This window comes from Cherax quadricarinatus, chromosome 75 (assembly GCF_038502225.1).
Source record: "Cherax quadricarinatus isolate ZL_2023a chromosome 75, ASM3850222v1, whole genome shotgun sequence".
NCBI classification, from domain to species: domain Eukaryota; kingdom Metazoa; phylum Arthropoda; class Malacostraca; order Decapoda; family Parastacidae; genus Cherax; species Cherax quadricarinatus.
The window spans coordinates 1,701,244-1,719,488 of NC_091366.1; the positions used below are offsets into that span (position 1 = coordinate 1,701,244).

Here is an 18,245-nt window from a genome sequence, read left to right on the forward strand (position 1 = left end):
GCCGTACCCGCGCACATTTGGCTAATTTGGAGGATGAGCTGCTCTACTATACTAAAACAAGAAACCGAACCAATGATGGGGGTTGGACTAGATGCTCACCTCTACTGAAACTTTCCAGCTCAAGCTGAAATTTATTAACGCTTTTAGAAATTCATTCCGTGTGATGTACTATGACAAGGAAACGTAGCTAGGTTTTGTTCACACGATGTGACTAGAATAAGGTAGCCTCATACACGATGTTCCCACGATGTGATTAGAATAGGGTAGCCACACGATGCTCCCACAATGTGACTGTAGTATCGGGTAGCGCCACACAGTTACCACAATGTGACTGTAGAATAGGGTATTCTTACTGATATACTCAATTCTGTTAAATAAAACAGAGTAGGACAAGGTGAGGAGTGTAGCAAAAGTGGAACACTGATAGTGATCAACACGTCCCCTCACCCACACGCTACAGTCGTGTAGGTGAGAAGACCAATACGTCTTAAGGGCAAGTAGGTACGACCTGGTAATGAATGTAACATCAAACTGATCACAGCCTAATCTAAAATCAATTTGTGAGTGGCGTCTATCTATGCCAAATCGATAAATTTCAAGTCAACCAGAAAAATGCCGAACACATTAAAGTTACTCCTATATTGAAAAATTTAAGAATTAAAAACTGGGCAAAGAATATGAAGTCAAAACCAATTAATGGACCGGAAAGGGAATATAGGAGCTAACAAACCATACCACGGGTGGGGTTTGAATCCGCTGTCAGTTTCAAAACTCCAGACCGTCGTTTGCCACTGGGTTTGACCACAGGTTACAAACCCCACCCGTGGCATGGTTTGTTTGCAATCGTGTTATTACGATTTCGTGAGTTAATATAGGAGCTACTGTGCCATCATCGAAACCAGTGGTATTGGTTACTAGTGATTGTATCGTTACCGGCAAAAACATCGTTCATCCCATCCTTAGCAAGACCTTAGTACCGTTATCAGTCAGTACTGAATTGTCCCCGCGGCACAATGAGCCCCGGAACCATTAAGAGTATACGGCCTCTTGAACAAGAATTAGAGCTGCTCTCCCTGCCCTGGATCAAGCTTAATTGCCTACCATTTCTCAGGGACTGTATAACTCTGAGAAGTTTAGCGCTTCCTCGTAAATAGTATATGCATCACAACTCATCGTCCACTCTCCCACCCACAGTAGCAGGTTCCCCGCGAGGATGACCCCCAGATATCCAAGGACGTCGTGGATTATCCAAGGATGACCCACAACATTCCCGTCAGGATGAGCCCGGATATCCATGGATGTTGTGATAGCGAATTATCAGAGGATGACCCATTCCACAACATCCCCACCCATTTAGTTCCACTGATGTTACTACTGTGCTCTCGTACTGTGCCCTTGGCTTCCCTGCCTTGCACCAAATTACTTGCCGCTACTACCCATCTCTCACCGCAGTACGTTATACTAGTGTGCAGATTTGAGACCAAGATCTCCAGACTCTCCCACATGCTAAAATATATCAGTTTAAGAGGCGCCCCAGTTTTCCTGTCTTAATATCGTGTATTTTTTCCCCTATAATTTACCTTGTCCATAATTTCTATCGCATTTACTGTCTGCTTTCGTAAGGTGAAGTCTAGAATCTTTCCTTGATTCATGGTATAACTTAGCAATTGTGTTGCAACACAATTCTCCTCAAAGTTATACCATGAATTAAAAAAGATCCCAGACTTCATACGAAAGCAGACAAAACAATTGCGATAGTAATTATGGACAAGGTAAATTATGGGGGAAATTACATTATTAGAAGACAGTGGAACTGACGTGCCCCTTAAACCAGCTCAGAATGAATGGTGAAGCCAATTTGACTAGGTTCTCAGAAATTAGCACAGGAAAACCGGTATTCTACTATACAGTGGGCACACGAATAGTAAAGTTAAAATACTCCTCTTTAACTAAAAGTAACCAGATGGTTAACATCTGCAATACAGATTTTGCTTTACCTAACCTCTGTATATTGCATCTTCAGTCGCACCTCAAGTCTTGCCATAATAGTCTAGCAGTCGTGAGGGGGCAAAAGCGTCATGCTCTAAACCCGTCCTGAATTTTGCAAACGTTTTCCTCGGGTTCAGCACTCTTAACAGCGCATTTCAAAACTGGTTCTAGCAGCAGGACGTCCTAGAGCCTGATCCTGCCTCTTTACCAGCTACCCGCTTTAATTAGTTTCCAAGCCCACCTAGGCTATTGTGAACCTAGTGTTAAACTCTTAGCTTCTTCGCCTAGTTCATCCCACTTAATACCTCTTAAAACCTAATATCCCCGTCGTAGCTGAAATTAAACGGTTCGTAGGATTTCTGTGGTATGTAGTGACGGTAATTTTGGAAATGGGTAAAGAAACTTTAAAATACGATCAGTAACTCAAGTAATTGGAAGAGTTTTAAAGATGTTAACAAGCGAGTGATTTTTTTTATTTGCAGCCCCTCCCAGATTTTCCCGACATCCTCTTTATTACCCCTCTACGAGCGACATCTCCCCCCCAACACACCCGTAAATCAATCCCCCCCCCAAAAATTTAAATATATAATATATATACATAATATATATATACATATATATATACACCTGCCTAGTATGGGCCAACAGGCCTCCTGCAGTGTGCCTTTATGTTCTTGTGTGTGTGTGTGTGTGTGTGTGTGTGTGTGTGTGTGTGTGTGTGTGTGTGTAATTAATATATATATATATATATACACACACACACGGTATAAACCTTGGTAATAAATACCGACAAGTTGGTTTAGAAAGACACGTAAGCAAACACTAACATTTATTAGAAAACGTTTCGGTCCTGGGACCTTGATCACTTAGTGTTTGCTTACGTGTCTTTCTAAACCAACATATACACATATATACACATGCATATATATACATGCATATATATACATGCATATATATATACATGCATATATATACATGCATATATATACATGCATATATATACATGCATATATATACATGCATATATATACATGCATATATATACATGCATATATATACATGCATATATATACATGCATATATATACATGCATATATATACATGCATATATATACATGCATATATATACATGCATATATATACATACATATATATACATGCATATATATACATACATATATATACATACATATATATACATGCATATATATACATACATATATATACATGCATATATATACATACATATATATACATACATATACATACATATATATACATACATATACATACATACATATACATACATATACATACATACATATACATATACATACATACATATACATACACACATACATATACATACACATACATATACATACATACATATACATACATACATATACATACATATACATACATATACATACATACACATACATATACATACATACACATACATATATATATATAATGCATTATGTACAGCATTAAAGGCAACAGACGGGACTACTAGAGCACAGTAGGAAATATGCAGTCATGGCAGCGATGGCCAGGTGCAGCCTCCACCCTCACATTGGTATGACTAGGTTGCGGACGTTCCTCTGAGTAGTGAGAAAGGTGCCTTGAGTGTAGCAGGCACGCCCTCCCTCAGCACACCCACCTCACCAACCTACCTCTCGTCTTTACATCACACTCACCTGGAATAAAAAAAATCAACATCAGTTACTTATACATTTACTTAAAATATCAGTCCATAATTACGCAAAATGCCTAAGAATACTAAGCACACCCACTGCATTTCCAAGTGTACATTGCAAACATCAATAAGTTTGTCACGAAATACTGATCAGTTAAAAGGAGAAAAACCACGTGGTGCTAAATATAACCATGACCTGGATGTGTGCTCGAGACCCCTTTCATTTGCGGAAGAGTCTAAGGATGAGATTTATAGATCTCGTACCAGTTTTATTTCTTCCGACAAATTTTCTCATCTTTCATCTACCTGTAAGCATTAACGGCATGGAAAGCTGGGACCAAGCTTCTGGACCCATTATGTGCGTCTAACTTGTTTACCATACATATGGTGTGCGTAATCAAGTAATGACAAAACTGGCTCCCTCACCGTGTTAGTGTGACTAGTAAATTGTCCAAGCTGGACAAACGTAGTAATAAGTCCCTCCTATGTGCGTGTTATCTGTGTATTGTTCAAGTCACGGTACTGTATCTTTGTTCATTAACCAGACATTTTATAAAACTTGTGCCAGTATAAAACTATATGCCCAAACAAGTAAAAAAAATAAATACAAGCATAACTTTTGTAAATGAGCTTTGTGAGGTCAGTGTTAGGCTAATGAAATAGCCAGCTGGCAGAATGGCTTACACACTGGCTCGAGTTTTAAGACTCACTCGCCATGGGTTCAAACCTCACCCGTTCCGTGGAGTGTTAGGCTAGCCACGGTGCTATTTTAATACCAGGTAATGTACTGGGATCTTTCGTATAAGTACACAGGAAGTGCGCCAACGGACGCCATGAGACTGCCAACAATAGGGGCCTTACGTGAATCTTTCCTCGAAAAGATCAACTCTTTGTACGTATTTTATGAGGCAGAGTATTCCTAGACTTCAAGCGTTGGTTTTCGTACGAGCAGCAGCAGAACACACCGCCGGTACGTGACCATTTATGTGGAACTCCCGTTACGGCGAACTTCCCAGAAATTTTGTCAAATGACCGCCACTACATCGCTGCCTTTCTTCTCCCTATCTTAAGGACGCTACCAGTTTCAGGACGACTTGTCCCATTAAGGTCAGGTTATGTGACAAAGCGACAAAACCGCTAGCTTTCGTTCCCACAATGTAGTCACAGAAAGTAGCCACACTTGTTGCCGGGGAGGAAAAGGAGCGAGTGGAAAGGGGAACTAAAACAAATCACATTCTACCCAGGTAATAACACTTAACTTTTTAAAGACTTTCCTTATTTGTCATCTTGCTTAGTGTAAGTTATTACTTTCAAGAATAATTCTTGGGTTGTCATTGTCAAATTAGCCACAACTTTCGGAGTAATCATTATTGGGTTGCCATTGTCAAATTAGCCAGATTCCGTCCACTAATCTAGATGCTTAATGTTTGTGGCTTCCGCTAGATGGAGTTGAATAAAGCAGTCACGCGAAGCCAAATAAATTACCGTGTACACATACTGCATGTAATAAGTTAATTTTTTCATGGTAACGTCAAGGTCGGACTGCACGTCTAATGACTAACCACGTCACTTAATCAGTATTGAGAAATTCAAGTTTGAAATTCCGACCTATCAGAAAATGACTATATATGTTGTCACTATTACTGGTGCAACCATGTAAATGAGAATCCTAAACTTTACACTATATTTAAATTTATAACAAAACAGAGGGTGGAAACGTGTAACCGACATCACGTAAAAAATATTAAACGAGGTAACTGTGCACTTCGAATTTTTTTTTTTAATGCAAATTTGGTTTGATTGGTGGGCAACGTTATCCAGAAAGGTGGAACACGGCAGGAAGCCAGAAGGGCAGAGATCAATGTCCCCCCCTCGTCCACACGCAACCATACCTACATCTCCTCTGTCTCATTTTCCAATGTTAAACTTGGTACCGTTCCATACTATGGTGGCAGCAATTTTCAGTTATTTTAGCCAACACTGAATTCTTGAAATTTAATATTAATATAAATTTACGAAGGGACGAATCCTTCGCAGTAAAGCAACGCTGCTCAATAAAATTTTAATGTATATTTAATGGTTCTGGACATCAATTCCCGTCGGCTAGTCTGAAGACCATGGCTTATATTGGAAGGTAAATATTACATAAATATAAAATTAATAAAAAAAGCAGGAAAATAAAGCTAAGACTATATATACATGGCGTGAAGTAATTTTTAAATTAACTTATTATGTTGCATATTAGGGAGACAGTAACTACCAGGATGCCCGCCAAAGTTGAAAAAGTTTAACAGGCTTTCATTTGACATAATATGGTAGTATCTGGATGGCTGCGGTCTACCAACCTACAGGCCTGGTCACGGACCGGACCGCGGGGGCGTTGACCCCCGGAACCCCCTCCAGGTATACTACCCGATTCTACTATTCAGACATGGATAGCTAATAGCAAATCAAGTCTGAACTTTTGAAAAGTATTGTTAAAAAAATTATCACTGTTCGACATCTTTACAGCCCCCCCCCCCCCTTTCCCGTGTAATTTACAAGCCAATGTCCGTGTTTTTACTGCAGAAATTACGACAACCTCAGATCGTACTATGCAAATGCTGGAATATTAGTGGAATAATTCGGGTTTCCAATCCTGGCATCATTCTATTTATATCAATATTAAAGCAGACACCTCTGATATTCCTTTGACAGTTTCGCGAGCTTTCCTACTCCGCAGGCCGGCCACTGGGCCAATCTTGTCTGGTCAACTAGGCTGTTGTTGCCTAGATGATCCAGCACTCAAAACATCGGAGACGAAATATAAATCGAAATATAAATATAAATCTGTTCTCACGCCTGAAGATGGTTGGAACGTCAGAACATGCATCGCTCGGCACAAAATGACATTATCAAAAACACCTGAATAACAGCCTACTACGAGGTTGCAAACAAAAAAAAAAATTCAAAATACTGATGAATAAGTTTCTTTTTAATAAGCTGGTGCTCTTCATAATGTAGATTATTCAGAGCAAGTAGTGCGAGAGTTGCAAACAAACAAAAGAGCCATTGTCGAAACTAATATGTGGCATTTTAAGGTATCACCCAGAGATCCCCTTGCCAAGGATTAATCTTGCAAAAATCTGATGTGCACTTTTTTTTTTCTTAAATTCTGCATATATAGCAAATTTACATAATTCACAAATAACGCACAGAGGAACCTGAACGAAGTTTGTTTTTGCAGTACCTAATCAAGTCGCAGCTGATCTGCTATGGTCCAGGACAGCGCCTTCTGTGTGGGATATTTGTCAATGGTTCCAACCACATTGTGGCTTTTCTTTCTTAACTAATACCATTTACATTAAAATTACCTAAGCAATCTACGAGCTTGTATAACGATTTTATTTCCCTTTGGTTAAAGGGGAGAACAGACTTCAGAAGATTCATTTCAAGTGAATCTTTTCTAGTGATGTGCATAGAGCAACAGGAGAGGAAAACGACGAGTAACCACCTCTACGCCTGTGACTCCATTAACATCAGCTACCTCAAAGTAAGACTTCAATGTCCCTTACGAGCAGTCAGAAAACAGTTACGTAACGGAGGCGAAAAAAAAAATCAAAACAGGCACAGAATACAAAAATGTTGAAACGTATACACACCGACTGGAGGAAAGTCTAAAGTTTACCCGCGTCAAGAGTATGCAAATTGGAATAGCTAGCAAATAAAATTCCTGAAAAGCCAGGAACCTGTAAAACCGATCGATGACTCCTAGCCCCTGCAAATAACCAAATAACGTATACACGCTACAACTTTTAGGCATTGATTCTTTATATTTAATTGGTGTAAAACCCAACTCCAGTAGGCCAGATGCTTAACCAATTATCAGAGAAAGACGTATATTAAGACTTCAGTTTCCTGATCGATAAACCATCACCTACTATTCTGATGCTTCCCTTTGTATATATGCACTTTAGAATATACAATTATCTTTCACTGTCACTGGAAACTACTTGCCAATGTACAGATTAATATTAAATTCCTTAAAATGACGACCTGCATCTTATATTAAACACGTTAATGCCTTTACAACATTTTCAAGGATAACTGCTTAAAAAAAAAAAAGTTACACAAAAGCGTGTCTTCATTAATTTCTGGAAGGAGGAAGAGGAAGATGGCAGGGAACATGGAAGTGGAATTAAGATCAAAGTGGAGTGAGGGGGGAAGGGGGCAGTCAATGAAGTGAGGGAGGTCACTAGGCAGCCTGGCTGATCAGGTCCTGATCCACCAGGATGCCTGGTCGTGGACAAGGCCGCGGGGGCGTTGATCTCCGGAATACGCTCCAGGTAGGCACTACACGAAATAAAACGTTTCACTCGTGCACTCTACCAACTCCCCCAGCTAAAGCTGAATTCTTCGTCCCTCATAAAAAGTAATTACACTTGAAAGTACGCAAACAGACTTTGAGGATAGGTTAATATAATCTTTCGCTTTAAAAATACTATATTCATACAAACTCAACACATCCTGCTTATTCAACTATGCAAACCACTTCCTTACCCATCAGACCCGAGTCCTCAGTACAGCAGAGTACCACATTCTGTTGCTCCCACTTAACTTTAAACTTAAGGAAACAATACTATTATCGGCTAGGATACAGAACCTAAAAGTTAGTCATGATTAGGGCTGTCAGGGATATACTGACAATATTTAAAGGGTGTTGATAAAAAAAAATCAGTTTCATGCCTATCTACGTAGAGGTATCTATCTCCCCCAGCAGACTATCATCGATAATTATCAAATTATTGCTATTTTCTTAGTTTACCTAGTGCTCCGAAGGTCGATACCCCCACGGCCCAGTCCATGACCAGGCCTGCTGGTGGACCAGGGTCTGATCAATCAGGCCATTACTGCTGACCGCACGCAGTCAACATACGAACCACAGCCAAGCTGGTCAGCAAACTAGCAAGGTGCCCAGTTTCCTCTTGAAGACAGCTAAGGGTCTATTAGTGATCTCCCTTATGTACGATGGGAGAATGTCTTGGGGGGGGGGGGGGCCTCTCTAACAGAAGAAACGATCGAAAGTTACCTTAAACATACCCTGCCTTTAAAAGGGAACCTTAATAAAATCCTTGTTAAGTTTCTGGTCAGCCTGGTTGTACGTATTGTTTCAGTTTGAGTGCATGCGGTCAACAACAGCCTTACTGATCAGGTTAACAAGGCCTGGTTTAGAATCGGGCCGAGGGAGAGGGCCAAATCCCCCCAGAATCAACGACAGATAAACAATTTGATCAACGAGTAAACACTTTATAAGAGGTTGCTCTTGCCTAATACTATTCACTACGATATCAGAGGCACTGGATAATTATAAACAATGGTTATCTGGATTTAAGTAGGTCTTCTGTTACCATACACGAGGCAGTGCTGGATATTTCAGTTAAGAAACTGAAAGATTTACAGCTGCCTTTGACTTCTTGAGATCACACTGTTCTTGTTAAGAAACTTAAATTATACAGACTAAAGTTAAAACTATGAACGTCTTATACAGGTATGTCACCGGTAAGTCAGGACGTTAAAACTCCGGGGTTTAGTGTCTTAACACAGGCAGGAAATAAGTACTCATTAAGAACTAATATCACAACAATGATATCCAAAATTATCCAACTAAATACGAGATTGTTACAGAGGAACATTCTCAGACTCCGCCAGAGGGGAAGCCACAGTTACCCAAGAACTTCAACAATTTGTTGCAACTTTCTTGCATCTACTTAGGCCCCAGTCTTCCACCTCCGGGATAAACCACATTTAGTTGTATAAAAACTTCCACCTCAACTACAAAAATTCCAACGAGAAAAAGGTGTTTAAATTACAAGCATCCTAAATTATGTACACCGTGTGACCTCTGACCGATTTCGAGGGCCCGGTAACCTGGTCTGAGGCCAGGCTTCCCTGTTGACCGACTGGTCAACCAGATAAAGTCCACACAGCCGGCAACTGTGCTGATCCGAGATGTGGTCGAGGGGGGTCGAGTCACCTGTGCTATCGAATACCTGTTGCTTCATTCATTCTAAACCATGCACACCAATCAGTTACTGATAAGCAAGAAGCCTTTAACAATAGGCGAGTGTCAAACATTTAAACAAAGATACTTCAACACCTGGTAGAACGCAAGTCAAACTGCCACGCTTCCCTAATGCTAAACAATTTTCAGTGCATACTGCTTTCAAAGTTAACGCTTCTAAAGTGGGAGACCCCGCAATATCCCAATATTACTTTTAAACCAATGCTCTGCAACAACTACTATTCCGGGATCCATCGCCCATGTAGCCCGGTCACAGACCCGCAGCAGGAAAGTTCTTGCCAACACGCACACCATTCATGTTTACACAAGTTACTAGTTTCGATCACATTAAAAAAAATATTTCATGTCCCTGGTGTAATTTCATAATAAAAATTAGCAATACTAACAATTTCAACATTAGAAAAAACAGTAAAATACAAAACCACAATAATAGCAGCTTTTCAATGAGGAAAAATTAGTGTCCAACAACTCGCTGCAAAGCAACCTCCTTTACACGTTCTTTGACGCATTACCCACCACTTCAAACATTCCCAGTATACAAAAAAAAAGGTTCAAATAAGTAAAGAAACTTCAATTTAATAAAGATAAGCAACTTCTAAAAAGTTAAGGTGTTTAGCAGCAGGGTGTATGAGCGAACACTCATAACGTTCAAATCTACAGACATATCAGGCGTGGTGCTTGGACAGGTGGCTCAGTAAGGAGGCAGTGAATCAGTCAAGTCATTCAAGCCCGTTAAGGAGATAAATGCTTTCCTGAAGCCGTTGATGCCGCCACTCCTGGGGCTGCTATTACCAATGTAATTATCACCTTTCCTATGGAAAAACTAACTAGACGAGATTTATATGACAAGCAAATTTTTATTTTGCTTCAAGTTACTTGAACCTTCACCTAAACTTACGTACTGGTAACAATTTTCATTATCCAGAGTAATATCTGGCAGTGGAATACACAACCTTAACTCGACTACACCCATACACAGTAGGATGCGACCCCTCCCTTTACTCTGGCAAGGTGCTTCTGATCCAAGGAATTTAACTTTTTATGCCCCCTTCCATGGATCGAACCTGATTCGTCCGTTACCCCACGCGTTATACAACCCCTACGTGCTTAGCACTTAATAATGTGTATAGGATGTAAGAAGTGGGTTTCAAACGACTCGGTACATAAACTGCTCTGTGGTGTGAACCAGGTAACATGTTTACGCAACAAATTCAATTTGATGCCAATATTCTTCCACGTTGGGTGTAAACTCGCAAGGTAAACCATTGCCAAACAAAATTAATTGGGACCGCTAAACTTGTTTCAACTTCTTCCCTCACTCTGGAGCAATATATTCAGACCAATGGTTTACCTCTGCTACAAAGCTATATACAGAACCAATATTCGCTAAATATGCATTATACCTTTGATGAGTCTAGTTACTACTCTCTGAGCCCGGCCATGGGACAGGCTCGTCTGGTGCCTGCCTGGTCATCCAGACTGTTGCTGCTGGAGGCCCGTTGCCCTACATATCCATCACAGCCTGGTTGATCTAGCACCTGGTGAATTATATGATATATAACAGGAAAAATAGTGAAAGATTCCTTTGGGTCACTTCTTGATGGGAAGAGCTCTATTTGCTAAAAAACGAAGTGAACGCACCCACAAACTAGCTATTAAAAACAAAAAGGAACACAAATAACCCGCACATGGGAGAAAGCTTACTATGACGTTTCGGTCCGACTTGAACCATTGACAGGAAGGGTCCAAGCCTGACCGAAACATTGTGGTAATCTGTTCTCTCCCATGAGCGGGTTATTTGTGTAGTTAAGTTTACCAAAAGAAAACTTTTTAAAAACTAAAGCCTAAATCAGCTTGTGTTTTTAACTAGTTAGTCCCTGGGAAAAAGCATGCCACGATTTTCCATCAAATATCTGGATTCCAGACTCTCAAACTACCAGACCCGTGGGCTGCCATCTATCCCTTCTAACGTACCAGTGCAGTGATCCAGAGAATGCCTGCTGCTGCATCCAGGACTGTGGAAGAGTAATTATATTTGATCACAGGAAACCCAGACAGGATAGCTCCAATCCTTACTCAAAAGGATTTTACGATTACCGAGGAGGTCCCCTTGAAGGGCAAGAAACCAGAATATCTTAGTTTTAAAGTGATTCTGAGTCAGACCACAAGGTTACATACAAGTTTCAGGGAAACGAGCACTACCTTGTGGAACTGTCTTTACATTTTATTACATTCACGGGTAATGGTCATACGACGCCTTAGGTATGTAAGGTAACTAGGTCGAGCCCAGGAATGGGAAGATAACGTTCTTTGAGCCAAGAGCCCTTCAACATCAAGGCACCCCACTGAAGGATAATTAAAAGATAATGTCTTCCTCTATAAAAGACTCATCGTTGGAGTCAGGATTTCCGCTCAAAACATTACTAGAGAAAATTGTGTAGCCATGTAACCCTGCAAACTGCGTGTTCATGTCCAGCTGTTAGCAGTTGTGCCACGCTGTCTGCCCCCTCTGACTGTAGGAGATCTCAAGGGCGCGTGGCCGCTCCGGGATAATTATAAACACAAGGCCTTCACGTTAAAAACCATTGGACCGAAAAAAAAAAATCAGAAAATATATACTCAAGAACACTTCTTATTCATCTCAACGGGAAACAGAAGAGGGTGTGGTTTCTGAAGAAGAACAGACATTCCTTGCACCTCCCACCCGCCAGCCTACCAGTTACAACAAGCAAGCAATTCCCCCCCCCCGCCCTTTCCCCCCTCCCCCATTCTTACTACCATCGCACGACTACTGCAATATCCCCCCCCCCAAAGTAGACAAAATATGTAAATACATGTTTATTTCAACACGATACATAGTTTGTACAGAAATGGGTAACACTCGAGTGCATGTTGAAAGCCTATAGTTATGCAGAACATTTCTGGCATACGAGAAAGTTACAGATGAAGATGAAAACAAGCTAATATAGATAATTATGGAGGAATGAGTAAATTTCACTGGGAAACAAACCGAAGGCCATTCTAGTATACCTGGTTTTGTACTAAAATTAAGCAAGAGGACAAAACTAAACACTGCTTTAGAACGTTGGTTTTATGGTATGCTGGTCAGCCATGGATCCCGGTTATCTTTCTATTTAAACATTCAATAAAACCATGCACTTGTTAGAATTTGTTTTCGTAACTTCAAACAGAAATCAGCTTAGGTCCATATAGTACAATATAACAGCATGTTGAAAGGCAACAGCATACAAAACGAGAGGTTACACAAAAAGACTTAGGGCTGCGGCAAACCGGAAACGAAGCAGGAGAGTGAGGAATGACTAAGCAGGTACAAGGTAAGAAACAAAGACGAATCGAGAATTACAAAGCAGGAAAAGCGTCAACAGAACAGAAGTTGATGCATTAAAGTTATCTACTGAGGACTAACACAGTCTGGCTACTTTAGTCGAGATGAGGAAGAAATTAAAATTAGAGATCGAAAGGTTATTCGGTACACGCAGCAAAAATACATTAACGCGCACACGCATTCTACACGCCATGAAAAACTGAAGTCAAAATCATTCACGAACTGCGAAACAATATACTTTTTTCTAAACTAGTACAGAAGAAGGCTCTCCCCCTGCCCCCTAATCCATCCGGCCACATTTCCTGCTTGAAATAGAAATCATCACCCCCAAATTTTGTATTCTATTCAAATCTGCTATGAAGCTTAAACGGACGTAAGTCACTATATGTATGTAGAACCAAAGGACCTACTCGCCACCCATGACTCCCTTATGACCTCTGGCGCATCATGCAAAAAACGTAAAGATCAGAGAGCAGGATGACCTGAGATTGGGATGCTGCAGCCTGGCAGCGCGGCTCCCGGGAACACCCCCAACATTGTGACTCACACACTATCTCAAACCTCTCACGGCTCAGACTTCGGGGCTCCCGTGTGCATATTTCCACAACATTAAAGTGTACCTTGATTCACTGTTATAGCTTGCGTAATGACGAAAAATAAACTTTCAACATGCCTGTTGAGAGGTAATTTTGTCAAACGTGTGCAAATATACAATAGAGAAAGCATATTGTTAATCTCTGAACACTAGGTCCCAGAAAAAATCTTCATTTTCAAAGTACCCATCACTAACAAACTAGGCATCTTCCCACTATTGCTTGTTTGAACATTCCATTTCCAGCAACTGATCAAGGAAGTCTCCGTTCCCCTTCCTGTATGACCCTTAGTCTTAGTGCTTCTCCGAGACCAATCCCCCCCCCCTCTCCCTACAGGACTACCACCTCCGCCAGGTGCCAGATCAACCTGGCTGTAATGGATGTGGGTCAGCAGGCCACCAGCAGCAACAGCCTGGATGACCAAGCAAAGCACCAGACAAGTCTGGCCCAGGGCCGGGCTCCGGGAATAGTTAGTCTCTCAACTCAAAGAGTAAATGCAAAATACGTTTGGTGACGAGGCGGACGAAGAAAATTAAAATGAATTGTAATTATGTGTATCCCTCCTGGAATAAGAACGGTTAGTGTCGATACTCTCCTGGAGAGAGAAAAAAAGCATCCAATATTACATACAACATTCAGAGAAAGACGAATACCGGATTTTCCGGATCTTGGATTTTTATCACTTCATGCATCTGTAGTGTGATCCGAGTTCCAGGGACGAACCGTCTGAAATAAACGTGTCCTATGTATATGCTTTCGTGTCCTTTTCGCTCAAGTAGTGGGCAACCATGTGTCATGTCGCTATAATATTCACTAACAAGAACACCTAGCTTAATTTTATTACGCTAATTTCCTGATGCAATTCCCAAAGTCAATTTCTTAAAGCAAGGTAACCTGCACTTTTTCCGTCCCTACGCACTTCCCCCCGCCCTCACTAAAAAAAAAAAAAAAAAAAAAAAATTAACGCTTTTCCTGCCACTGGCCCACGCGAGGTATTTTTTTTCCCACAGCCACCCACCCACCATTAGAGAATGAGCAGCAGGTCACACCAAGTTCTCCTATTCGTTAATTTTTTTTTATATTTTATTAAAAAGTACATCACAGCACATAAAAATAACAAAACAGGCCTTATTCGTTAATTAAGCCACAAACCAGAGCCAACCACCAGCAACTTACCTAATTTCCTCCAACCATAACTCCACCCACAGCCGTCCCCGCCAACCATAACGGCCCTCAAGCAAAAAAAAAAAAAATCAAATTTAAATGCATATTTAACATCTCGCTGGGTTTCAGCAAATTCCTTATATCTTCGCTAGGAGTTGGATCAACCAGGCTGGATGGATACGTGGGGCTGCGGGCCACCAACAGCCAGGTTGACCAGGCAAGCCCCAGATGAGCCTGGCCCATGACCGGGCTCCGGGAGTAGAAAAACTAAACTCATAAAATGTAAACTACCTTGCTAATGATATATATTAAATATACTTTGAAAGTGTGGGTTGTCATTGTGGCCCCGCTAGGAGTCAACCCTGACTGATGCTTCCCACCGCCCCTCCTCAACCCCTGCCGCCTCTTCACTTTTCCCCACATTTCCTCATCTTTCTACCTACACGTGTCGCCACTTATACACTAATGGATACAAATGACTCACGAAATCGTAATGACACGATTGCAAACAAACCATACCCCGGGATTGAACCCGCGGTCAGGAGTTTTGAGACTGACCGCGGGTTCAATCCCGACCGGGGGTTTACCTGGATACAAATGAATTTTTCCAGGTACTTTTGTTTATTTCTGCGAAGTAACATGGCTCGTCTTACTTTCGCACCAAACTTAGTGACCCAGTCTGACCGTTCAATGTTGCATAGTCCTGCTCAACTTTTCTTGCATTAGTCTGGATTTAGTTGAAACTTGTCATGACAGATGTGTTAGTTTCGCGATATTCTGGATTGTTTTAGCAAAGTATTTGCTTTCGCAAAGGTGTTTACGTGACGAATATCAACTATGCGTGTACATGTAGCTATTTCGTGTAGTTTCGAACAGTTCCCAACTCAAACAATTATGTAAGTGTATTTTTGTAAGTGCTTTTGTAAGTATTTTTGGGGGTCTGAAACTGACTAATCTAATTTACATTATTCCTTTTGGAAACTAATTCGTTCGGTATCGGCACTCGAACAGCCTTCAGGAACTAATTAAGTTCGTAACTCGAGGTACCACTATTTGATTTGCGAGGATACCTTCATAAATCTTATTTCCCGTGTGAGAGGCCATCCATAAATAGGGAAACCAAAAGGTTTCCTTTTAGCCCCGATAAAAGGAAACCTATGAAGCTACATAGGTAGCTAATCAGTAATGCCAAGCTTGATAACCTTGTCTAAGTCTCCCAAATTAGGGGTGACATTTCTTTACATGTACAATATACACGTGGAATATAACAAACACCTAGTACGAGTTCCTACAATGTAACTAACGCAAATACGGGTAACGGCCCAATGGTAATGTAACCAATTTTACCAAAACATTTGGGTTATTCTAGGTAATTTATACTATGCATGATAATCGTACTTGTGTGTACCTGTACCTAAAACTTACCATGGGGTACAAGCACAATACAAAACACTCAACTTATACTTCAGGACAAAAGTAAGTATACTGTAAACAATATCTACAATGAATCCTGCCTCACCCTCCACCAGTCAACAAGCGTCACATATCAAGCCAATCTTGGCATGCACGACTGCGTCTGTCAGGTCAAGGAAGATTCTAATACCTTTCCAAAACATCTGGCCTAAGATACACAAGGCCGTTGCTGTCAGTTACTTGACGTACCAGAAGCTAACCAACAAAGTACCCTCAGTGAAGTTTGAATAAAAATAATAAATATAAAATATTTAATAAATCAAGAAATTAGTGCAATTAAGTATACTGAAAGACATCCAGCAGCAACAGCCTGACTGACCAGGCTAGCACCAGACGAACCTGGCCCATGGCTGGGCTCCGGGAGTAGAAAAACAACTCAAAAGGTAAAGCAAAGGTATAAAGGTATCGCATCCAGTCTTGTGACTTCTAGCTTCTACCTAGTGGAGAGTAAGCGAGCAGTGCTGTGCGCGCGACCTCCCCCCCCCTTCCTGTGGGATGTTTCTCCCGACAGTCCCCTCGAGTTTTAAGTTCTTCTGCGTGGTTTACTAATGCTACAATCGTCACTACCCTTTCCTTTCCCGACCTGTTTAAAGCACTCTAGTTTCTTCTCGTAACTGGATTACGTGTCAATATTCAACTTTGAATTAGGTGAAACATCAAGTATACTGCACTTTCACAAAACCCACACGCATGAGAAACTTGTGAGTACGTTTTGGTCCAACTTTGACCACTGACTAGGCAATGGTTCAAGTTAGATCGAAACGTCGCCATAAGTTTCTCCTACGTGCTGACTGTATTGTTCCAGTCACGGTGTTGTCTTGTTTCTTATAAAGCAATTGTTACTGATGAAAAATAAACTAGTACATATTAACATCAAGGACCAAGAGTGTTTGGATACCTATTCTATTTGATTTTTGATAGATTACATCGACTCAAGGCTTAGGGACTGATTACCACAAACTACTACTGTTCTTCACGATTCTCCTTTGTATAAACTGATGAAGTCACTGTGTGGCGAAACTTTTCCTCATTAAAGATAACCCAAGTGTTGCACATTTGTAGCTTATCAACTTGTCGGTTCTCTGAACCATTCATCTACAGTCCTATTTGATTTTTACCTAAAAAAAAAAAATAGTTCAAAATAAAACCAGGTATCTGCACAGTGCAGACGTACCCAAAAGGACAGGAGCTAATCTTCCCTGAATTGTTCAAGACCTGTGACCTCGTTCTAGTGGTGAGTCAGGTATGGAAGGTGGCTGTCTCCATAAAAGGCCGTCGCAGGGACCCAACCACAGGTAAAAATCTTAAAAGCAGCAACAAGAAATAGTTTAATCCACAAGGAAGCCTGCCAGAGGTTGACAAGAAAATAGTAACTGGGAGTATAAATATGGCTTCTCACTTTTGTTGGTTACGTCAATCTTGAAGGGAACAAATTGTTAATTATATTATTATGATGGAGTACTTAAACCCGTAGGGATTGTAGTGCCGGATGGGGGGATGGGCTGGAAGGCATTCAGGCTCAATTTAGGGAACTGAAGCACAGATCCAATTCCCTAGATCAAGAGCCTCATCAGCATCAAGGAACCTCCCTTGAGGGATAAAGGGAACAAAGATATTTGCAAGGACACCACGACCGGCCGCCCGTCCTCACTGACCTTTATCATGCACACACCAGCACCAGGAGGCATACTAGAGCAGTCGATGTCAAAAACGTGTCAGTGTTAACAAGTCAAGGAACCTAATTGTGCATTAAATGCCATGAATAGATTTTTGCTTTTAGGGCGCAGTGCCCTCTCTCTTTCAGGTTACATCGAAGCTGGTCAGGCAGGGGCATTAGGAAAATCAAATTGAAGACCAGTATACAATCATAAAATGCTGTACTTCATCGATGCAGTTAAAATACTGTGTTATGGATAA

At 40.9% G+C, this 18,245-nt stretch overlaps 1 protein-coding gene across 3 annotated transcripts in view; it reads right to left on the reverse strand.

The window, feature by feature from the left end:
* Nucleotides 1–18,245, reverse strand: part of Klp10A (kinesin-like protein 10A) — a 110,775-nt gene that overhangs the window by 78,346 nt on the left and 14,184 nt on the right. The gene's annotated exons all lie outside the window — the stretch shown is intronic.